Genomic DNA, 10895 nt, shown 5'->3' on the forward strand with positions numbered 1-10895 from the left:
GGGCCATGTCCCAGATATGGTATGAAAGATAATCTTGTAGAAGTGAGAAAGTGTGTGTTTAAGGCATGCTTTTGGGAGAAGTATAGGTATGAAAAGTAATCTTGTACGAGTGAGAAAGTGTGTGTTTAAGGCTTGCTTACTAGAGAGGTTTGTTTTAGAACAAACAGATTATCTTCCTGAATAATGATTTTATAATGTTCTGGCACTCTGAAAAATAAAGTTAGATGATTTAAATTTGTTTGATTGTCTTTAACAATTTTCCCTTTTCTTTACTGCTTGTCTTGATTGCATTATCATTTATGCGTGAATGCAATTTGAATTTAGCTTCAAGTTTGCTCCAATAATATTTATGATTATTGTTATTACCATTTATTTGAATATAGTTAACCTTGCTATGTAGTTATTCACAGCACCATTGTGCTGACTACTGAGCTTATATATTTTTATTGTCAATATCAATTAGATATTTAGATTGATTAGTTTTTACACATTAAAAAAACATCTATGATGATGATGAAGAAACCTGATAAGATAACATTTTAGAGATATGTATTTGATCTAAAGAGTGATGTTGAATGAAATAGGAGAAGGGATTTAATCAACATAAAGTAGAAGGCAGCTTGTTATCAGGTTGGAGATAGGGGTTGGGGTGATAGGATTGGATGTCATTCCATGAGTGCGGGTCGTCATGGAAACGAGATGGTCAAAATGATGCAGGAGAGAAGGAACTCCACACTCGTTACCATGGGGATCACAGCAGGAGTTAGAGACGGGTCATAGTCAAGCTGGGGAATGGGAAGAATGATACAAAAATAGAATAGTATGAAGAGATGATTGGTTACCATGGAGATGAACAACAATTGAAGAAGGTCCAGAATGAAAGGAGAAAGATGATAAAAAGAGAGAAAAACAGGTTGACACTGGTCGTATTTAACTTCAGCTAAGGCCTCGGTAAGGATGGATACAAAGTGAGAATGGTTGAAAGAGAGCTGGTTACTTGAGAGATCATAAGATCAAGAAAGAGAAGGGATTTGATTTGATTTGATTTGATTTATTGGTTTCTGCATCTTTTTTCTTTTTTTCATCATACATTTTCATGAACATAATATGGCTTGATACAATATTTCAAGTGTATATAATTTTTATACAGATAATAAACGATATTAAACACATATATTGAATTTAAACAAATATATTGAATGGAAATTAACATACATTAGATGCAGGAGGGCTACAGTAATAAGCAAAGTAGCTTGACGTGCCGGCAGCCCTCAACTTAGATACAACAATACAAATAAAAATAAAAAAGAGTGACTTGCAGAGAAGAAAAGGAAAGGGGAGAGAAGAAGGAGGAGGAGGAGCGTTGGTAATAATACAATGATGATGATGGTGATGATGGTGTGAGAAAGGTCAAAAGTGTACTGCTTGCTGTAGAGATAACAATTAAAGATTAAAATGGAAAGGGGAGACAAGGAGGTAGAAGGGGGTTTGAAAAGCAAGACAAGAAGCAGATAAAGGACATGGAGACATAATGATCAAGTCATCTGTTGCCATGGAAATAAAACCATTGAAGATCAAAATTGGAAGAAGGAAATTTTATGATTAGCGAGGGAGCTTACAAACCAGACAAACTCTTTATTACCATTTCAAATGACTCCATACAGAAAAGGTTAATTTAAGGGTCAATTATCATGGCATCGTTAACGTTTAGTGAAAGTGACTTCTATTCAATCCACCTGTATCGATGTGAAAGGTTCTCTGATCATTTAATTGATATGAAAGAGTCTCCGCAGGAGTGAACTCTGTGGTGAAACGGAAGAGGTATAATTTGTCCACCCCTATCTCCCTCCTAGACCTGTATGTTTTGACCACTTCAAAGAAAACACAAGGGAGCATCTCTCCCCTCAGGAAGAGAGAAGAGAGAACCTCATGAATATTCATGATGAATTTGCCTTCCGGTGTAGCCTCCCATCAAGAATGCTCTTTCATATCATTTTCATGTTAAGTGTCTCAGCTCCTGGAGGGAATATTCACTTGATTGGCCTCAGATTGAATCTCAAAATGGAGGTTCAGACAGTTGGTCTGTTTTCATCAGCTCGAGATTGCCAAACAACCAGCTATTTGAACTATCCCGATAGCAAATTATCCAGCTAATTTGCGTCTTCATCAGCCCGCAGTTTCAATTATCGGGATATTTAGTTGAGATAATCATCCCAAGATATCTTGGGCTAGTTTGCAAAATATCCCGCTATTTGGCAAAATATTACGCTATTTGTCCAGTGCGTCTTCACCGGCCCAAAGACTTGCACTATGCGCGAATGCTAAGCAAAATATCTTGAGGTCGACTGTTGAGCTGATGAGGACATACCTATTGGTTTGGTTTGTGGTTGAAGGAAGTATGCTGAGGTGTACAGATGAGCTTTTCAGTCCATTACAATGCTTGTTGCTTATCAAAATTCACTGTTTTAGGTGAGATACACGTTGGGATGATGTCTGTGTTTAATTGATGTTTCATCCAATTATAAAATGTAAAAATTATAAGGATTATACATTTTCATATAGAAGAAAATGTTTTTTGTTATTTTCTATTATATTCTGACTGCAATAGTAGAAACATTTAATAGGGCATTTGAAGAGCCACCTTTTTCTGGTTGCACTTTTTCTATAATACTTTTCCACATTAAGATAAAAAGAATGAGAAAACTCACAAATTATATTTCACCTTTCCTATAACTCAGCCTTCTCTTTATCAGGGTATGTGCCCCTTTAATCTCCATCCTGTTACCAGAGTCGGCTTGTCTATCACCGGGACACCACTATCCTTGGGCGCCATTGTTTGAAGAATCAATTTTCCATACCCATGAATGAATTTAAAATTAGGATACACAATTCTCTCTCTCTCTCTGTCTCTCTCTTCCATTAACGGTGCGTGCTGATATGGCCGCACACCAGGCGTGTGTGGTAACAAAAGACATCGTTAATGATTTTGGATAGCGATACTGTATGAATTTTTGATGAATACAAGCTAGCTGATTAGATCAAACTGAATAGAAAGTGGAAAGCCTACGTTTAGAGGGGACAAGAATCTTCTCACCTGTCATATAAAGCTCACCATGCAATGCTACCTCACACTGTCTATAGATGTTGACTTTGTATTGCTCGTGGATTGGTTATGACAAGTAACTAGCTTGTAAGGATTGGAAAGGTCATCTGATGTTACGAGAGGTCATTGGATGTTACGCCACAGGTCATGGAGATTTGTCTGACCACTAGGCAAGGTTGCCATTAAAGGCAGCACTTGAATTTAAAATATTTGTTTTGAGTATATCAATATGTCGCAAAGCCTTAAATAATTCTCTTTTTCTTGAGTTAAAGGACGCATTGCCCCAATATTCTAGCCCCCACCTCGTCTATTTTTTCCACTGAAGAAGATTCAACATTGTTTCTACTTTCCCCATCAGACTCCTGACATCATGGTCATACTGTTAACCTCTACCTTTCCACACAGTCTTTGCTGGGATTCTATAATGTTACATTGATTGTGGCTTGGGAGTTTTAGGGGTGCTTTGCCCCAAGCCTCCACCTTACATATTTTTTTTTTGTTTACTGCTGGAGTTACAACATTGCTACCACTTTCCTCATCTCTTCACATCATGCTTAAACTTTTAACCTCCCTCATCCCACGTCATCTCAGCTGGATTATCAGCTGGTGGGTTTATCATGTTGAAGGGCAGTAGCATACCATGTGTCTCTTTAGAACATAAGACTGCTACATCATTAACATGATGGAAAAACATGTGTTGGGCATGATGTAATACCCCAGTCATACCAATGAGACTGACACAAGACTGACGGGATACCCTGAATGTGGGTTTAGTATGGCTTGGGAGTTGGTTTGGTGATGTGACTGAGATATTACCTTTGCTGAAGTTTAAGTCTTTACAAGGAGCTATATTTCAAGCAAGGATTCATATGGTTCGATAGATGTACATTGGGTGGCAATAAAACCATGATGAGGGGGGGGGGGGGGGTTATAGACTCATAAGAAATCTCCTGTATAGCTCCGAGGCACTTCACATTTCTACATGTTTCAGCCTTTCATTTAATCTGTTCAGAGCGTGAAAAATGTGATATATTAAAGTTGATTCCCTTTTGATTCTCAATAAATATTATGATCAGGTCAACTTCTTAGTCCATTCCTCATACAGTGTCCTTTTATTCTAGATTATTAAAAAAACACCTCTATTTTAGAGGATGTATATACAAAACATGCTTCGCAGTCAACATTTTACACTAAACAAATTCTCAACATCAACCCTGTACCAAACACCCCACGTTATCCTCACCCTCACCCTAAACCTAACCCTACAAAATAGCGCCCGAAGGAATTGTCCCGAAGCATACATTGGAGGACTATTTGAGAACATGTGCGAATGTGAGCCTACAATTGTTCATGCCTTTTGTTCAGATCTTGTAATCTGATTATCATGCTCATCATTGAATGAATCAGAGTTACATTCATATGAACATACTGGATCAATGGGATGTGTGGTTGAATAGTACATTAGGGTTGTTTTGGGGATCCCTCGTTAAAGAGTATATGTGAATATGACAGATGACATTGATGGTTTCGAACCTTGCCCATGCATGCTTGTGCGTGTGATCTGTCTGGCGTTGCATCGCGTGCGTGGGTCGTTCGGACGGTCGGTCGTCATCGTGTAGCCATCATTGCCGCCAGGTGTGTCTCTGTGTTTGACAATAGCCAGCATCATTGATTATTCCACAGCAGTCAAATGAATAGCTGTGGCGGGAGAGAGAGAGAGAGAAATAGAGAGAGAGAGAGAGAGAGAGGGAGTGTGTGTGTCAAAGAATTTAAAGGGCTTGGTGTTCAGACGGCTGTGTAACAATGAGAGAGCTCATGAATAGCTGATGGAAAGTGATGAATTATAATGAGGATAAAGCAAGGGAGGGGGATGGATTATGTTATACATGCAGTAGGATTTCATTTAGCTGCTTGTTCGAAGCATGTGCCTTCAGCAGATTAATTATGTTGTGTATATGGAGCATTTGAGAAGAAGAATAAGCCTAGACTTAATTTAATTCTTACAGAATATTCAATGACGCAAGCATACTATTAGAGCGGTGGTCAGTTTGTGAATGCACATAATAGCATTACGCTAAGCCTCTCAAACGTTAATTAGGTTTGTGAATTAAATTACAGTACTACAACAAATAGGGAGTTTGAATATGCACTATTCATTATAACACAGTGCTACTTAATAGTATGAATACAATTACCGGTATATCTCATGGCAGTAGGAGTGAAATAATATTCACACATATATGTTGATATGTTCTGTAAATGGAATTTAGTACACATTTGCTAATTTCCTTTCTACTATCTATTCAGCACAATGATAATTATCCAGTGGAATGATTTTGTATTAAATTTGAACTCTAATATGATAATGGTCTTTTGTTTCCTTCAAGTACTCATGTTCATTTATAAAGCCACAAATGAGTTTGCTATGCTCTAAAGGAACTTTAAAACTGCTAACTTTCAGCCTTAACATAACCCTATTAGCTGCTGTTTTTACAGGAAGATACTCTTATAACTCTGTACAACAAGACTTTAAACTTTATGAGTTTTTGTTTGTGTATTTCAATGTTCTTTTACAAGTTGCAGCTTATTTCATACAATCTGAAAATGATCTATTTCTTTGAGGGGAAATGTATTTTCAAATCCAGTCGGCTCGGTCACAGATTATGCAAAACTCTGCACACTCTATTTCATTATGATAATTCAAGCACAAATTCTTGACATTACGATGCTCAAAGCATAGAAATGCCTCTAAATAATCTTATTTGTTGGATTAAACCAGTCCAGGCACAGACAGATATCCCCACCGGCGATGCATTCGTAACGACAGTCCTCTCTTTAGTTTCCGTCGTTGTGTACTAATGGATATAATTTGCTTTTCAGCCACCGACACCACGGCTCGCAATGACTCCTTTCACACATAGCACCACGGCTTTCAATAACTCCATTCACACACCATGGGTCTCTGTGACTCCATTCACACATAGCTCATAGGAATGTAGGTTGGGTCAGGCTCCCTTGATACATTGGTATAATGCATATTTTCTAAAGAGCCCAGCCCAGCTCAGCCCAACACAGGGTATCTCGGGCTTAGCAAATAATTGATCAAGATGTATGAGGAACATACATGTAAATATAAATTCAAATTCATATTTATTTATTGAAATGAAATCCATGTATGTGCCAACTGAAACCAGAAACTTATAATATCTTTTGCGAATCATGAAATAACCATTGTGTAGTGAATTCTCCCAATCACCTATATGCTTTATTACAGGAGCCATGTGGTCCCTGTATGTAATGCAAAGACAATATACAGTATATGTACATTTATTAAGTAAACATGTTTTGTTGTAATTTTCTAAGATATACTGAATAGAAGTCATTGTTGTTATTAGTCTCACCTTTATAAAGTGCAACTGGAGTGCCAGCAAATTACATTGTCAATGAGAGGAAATTGTCACATTAAACCCGTGACTCGATGTCATTCTAAAATGAGTGTGTATTGTCTGTCAGTCTGATGAAACGGGAGAGCTCGTAGTCTGGTGTTTGTAGCCTCAGTAACCGCATCATGATAAACAAACTGATTAAATCAGACTAATGTGAAATTCCTGTACGAGCTTTTCATTTTTATTTGTGTGATAAGTTATGAATTCACACAATTGTCCATGCTTTAGGCGAGCACTCAATTGATTTGTTAGGTAATCGCATTGGTCATATTTTGTTATAAAACGTACTGAATCTTTACTACTATTTCAAAAATTTCAAAAGATAATGCTAATTTTTCTCAACTCTTCGGATATGTTTTCCTCCAATATTTGAAAGTAGATTTACGTTCAATGCTATTACAGAAAGGCCTTCCCATGCTTTGGGGTAACTGCTAAACCTATTGAAAATTTGTGATTGCCCTGTTGTGCAAATCTGGTGGGAATCGTGTTTACCTTTAGACATTAACCTCCTGTTCACACTCCCCAAATTCATTGTATAAATCGTACTATATCGTAGTTTACAATAAATAATTGATTGTTTTTTCCTATACACATCGTATTACGAAACGTGTAGCAAACCCTATTTTGCGCATTGTTTCCAACAAAACTCAGTAAAGAATCAAGGTCCCGTTCTCATCTGAACGTCATTAAAAAACTGTTAAATTAGGAGGGACAGTGAGCGCACGGTGATTGACCAATGGTCAACTGACCTCTTCTAAACTACAGTGTAGTTTCTTTATATATTTCTTTTACAATGTTATGCAGTCTGAACACACCTTGTGCTGTGCAAAGATATAGGACAGTGCTTGGTGCAATGATATAGGACAGTGCTTGGTGCAATGATATAGGACAGTGCTTGGTGCAATGATATAGGACAGTGCTTGGTGCAATGATATAGGACAGTGCTTGGTGCAATGATATAGGACAGTGCTTGGTGCAAGGATATAGGACAGTGCTTGGTGCAATGATATAGGACAGTGCTTGGTGCAATGATATAGGACAGTGCTTGGTGCAATGATATAGGACAGTGCTTGGTGCAAAGATATAGGACAGTGCTTGGTACAATGATATAGGACAGTGCTTGGTGCAATGATATAGGACAGTGCTTGGTGCAATGATATAGGACAGTGCTTGGTGCAATGATTCTCTACATTTCGATATATGTTTCTTTATTTGAGTTTCGTATATAGTTAGTTTCGTCTGAACAGGGCATGAGTGTGAAATGCATCACTCATTCTCGGGAGGGGGCTGCTCTCTCTCGCTCGCTCGCTCATGTAATTTAGTCTGTCCGTCCCCCTCGCTACCCTGTGTTGAGTTATCCAATTATCAAACTTTGCGGAAAATATTTGTCCAGGGGTTTGGTTCGTTGAGCGGGTTAGTATCGGGGAGGGATGGAGGTTATGTCTTGTGGTTTGCACGTCAAATCCATTTATGGGCGGCCGATGGGGTGGGTAAGGCTGATGGGGTAGCTAGGCCTAGGTGAGGTTTGCTCAAACATGGTCTCTCTACCCCAGAGTCTAGGGGGATGCAGTCTTTATCTTTGTTGACGAGATGAAATCATCTACTGAGAGCCAGAAGGGAATTAACTTATATACTTTTGAATAGAACTAACGTCCTCCTGGCTCTCATAAGATGAAATAGGAAGGAAGTAGTTGGAAGCATGATCTGTTCTACCAGTCGACTTGCATTTGTATTCTCATCTATCCTCATTTGTATTTTTAGGTTGTGGTCCACTTTCTATGTCTATCTCATCATCTTTGAAAAAGTTTCCCCTCCCCCTCCACCTCTCTTTCATTTCTCTGGTTAGTTTCATTCAAATTCTTTCACTCTTTCTTATTCTTTTGTTCCCTCACCCTTTCTACATTTCTCTCACTTTCAAGCTCAAGTCATATTTTCTTTTCTGTTCTTATTTTCTCTCATTCCTCATTGTTTTCCTGCAATCTTTTGCAGTGGAGCGTGTCTTTCTGTTGTCAAATCTCTTGGATTCACTGGTCATAGAACTATTGACTAATCTTACATCACTGTCCATTCATTCTGCATATATTAGTGTCTCCTGCTGACCCTTTATTTTGTGAGTTAATGTTGAAATGTTTGTTATAATGTGTAGTTGTGAAATCTTGATTCTCTTCCCCAGAGCCAATATGCCATGAGTTCATTGTAGTGTAGTGAACAAAGAAAGGATATCATGTATAATTCATGCTGTAGATTTACAATTTGAACTTTAGGATGCATTAAAAGTTTAGCAATTTAAAAGTATCTCTTCTAATCTCAGTTTTGTAGATGATCTAGGAAGACACATTGCCAAGCCAATTTGTCCAAGCTAGTTCCGATGTTTACATGACCCTAACAGACAATGTCAGGTGAATTGAGTGGGTCTGGCCAGGCCATATTCAGGGGTAGGTTGGGTTGATTGTACTTTTCTCTCTTGCTGATGTTTTATTCATCAGGGATATAACACATTGGTTGTGTAGGCCGGTTGAACTTGGCTGCTGTCACACCACACAGAAGCCAGTAGGTGGTTATGAATATTACAAAAGCTGGAAAGCAACAAGGGGGACGTTCGGGGGATAGGTGTAAAATAAGAGAGGAGAGAGAGGAAGAGAGAGGGAGAGAAAAGAGGAGAGTGAGAAGGAGAGGGAAGAAATAGGAAGAGCGGGAGGAGAGTGGAGCAGAGAGCAATTGAAGGATGCTAGTTTCATGTAATGAAAATTCAAAGATGAACTGACTCATTATTAATCCATTATTTTCTTTTCTTTTTTCTTTCATGTTGCTTCATCGTGGATTGGAACGCACAGGTGAGAATTGTTCAAATTTTTCAAACATTTGTTTACACTCTGCTTTAATATCTAGATTGAGTTTAGATCTAATCATTTTGTTATTTATATGACATTTTTATTTGAGTTTTTTTCAAATAATTTTGAGTTAGAAGCCTGTGAGCATATTGTCATTTCACTTTTTTTAATTTAAAAATATCAGTTTTGATATGCACTATGATGATGATAATCTTCATGATAAAAAGAATCCTTAAATCCAATGTTGAATCTTTCATCAAAATGCAGTCTGAAGTGGAATGTCTATAATAAGTGATCTATTAGCTGAATCATTGAAATTAATATTGGAAATGGAGGTTGACTGGATGAAGTATGGTGAGCTAGCTACGAGCTAGACACTGACATTTTAAACATCCAGCTTTTCTCACTTGTCTTGGGAGCTTAAAATCATTGGTCCATACGGTGTACATATTATTTTTAACTCAGCTCTCCCTTTTTAAAAATATTTTTAAATATATATTATTAAAAGAAAGTTACACTTGCAAAGAAATTCTCTAGAGAAAATGTGAAAGCATTATATAACTTATTGATGCAGTAATTATTTTCATAGTGACATCTTACAGAATTGAAACATCATAATTTCCTTCCAATACATTAACTTTCCATTAGAAAATCTAAGATGAGCTCCTACATGTATGAACCTCTAAGATATATTTTGCACTATTGTTCATTTATCAAATATTGACTTATTAATGCTTATGATGCAAAAAGCAAGCTATAATAATAATATTCCGTATAGCGCATATCACATAACGTCCCTATGCGCTTCATAAGAGCTTTGAAAATGATTACCCGAGCTTTAGCTCCGGCAGCCGTTATCAGCGCACAGTGCATTTCAAGGAATAATCCTACCAGGTACCCATTTACCTTACCTGGGTTGAGTGTGGCAAATGTAGATTAACGCCTTGCCTAAGGACATTGGTGCCGTATCGGGACTTGAACTGCAGACCTTGTGATCCATGGTCCAGTGACGTATCCACTCGACCACGGCACCTCTACTTGCTTGTTTTAATTGCTTGCTTGTATTAATGCTTGTATTAATGCTTGTGTACAGAATGGATGCTATCTCCAATACTACTGAATAATTCCTAATAATACCCTTGTTTTTATTGCCCCTCTCTGACCAAATCTGGAGACCCTTTATAAAATAATTGCTTTGAAACCAACTTACATCCAATTTAAGAGAACACATGGTGAGAATTAGTTCCAGCAGGCCGGTTCATCCAGCATTATAACGTTCACAGCATGAATAGAGTTCATGTTTATGTTAGAAAAACTAGTAGAAGCTGCAGAAATGAGAAATGAAAGGAGAAAATTCTGTGGATTTTTTAATCAAAATCCCACTGAGAAAAATGAGTAATTAAGAGGGATGCTGAGTAAAGTATAATGTACAGCATTATAGCACAAAGTTCCAGATATATTTGTCTTTATTTTATTTGTTAGTTGTTTTCTACCTACATGTAGACCTAGATTTTG

At 37.5% G+C, this 10895-nt stretch overlaps 1 long non-coding RNA gene across 1 annotated transcript in view; it reads left to right on the forward strand.

Moving 5' to 3' along the window:
* Window positions 1–10288, forward strand: part of LOC115925130 — a 31475-nt gene extending 21187 nt beyond the window's left edge. The window contains exon 3 of the long non-coding RNA XR_004064551.1: window positions 9384–10288. This is a non-coding gene — a long non-coding RNA (uncharacterized LOC115925130). The remainder of the gene's footprint in view (window positions 1–9383) is intronic.
* Window positions 10289–10895: the final 607 nt, after the last annotated feature.

Source organism: Strongylocentrotus purpuratus, unplaced genomic scaffold (genome assembly GCF_000002235.5).
Source record: "Strongylocentrotus purpuratus isolate Spur 01 unplaced genomic scaffold, Spur_5.0 spur5_scaffold_17, whole genome shotgun sequence".
NCBI lineage: Eukaryota > Metazoa > Echinodermata > Echinoidea > Camarodonta > Strongylocentrotidae > Strongylocentrotus > Strongylocentrotus purpuratus.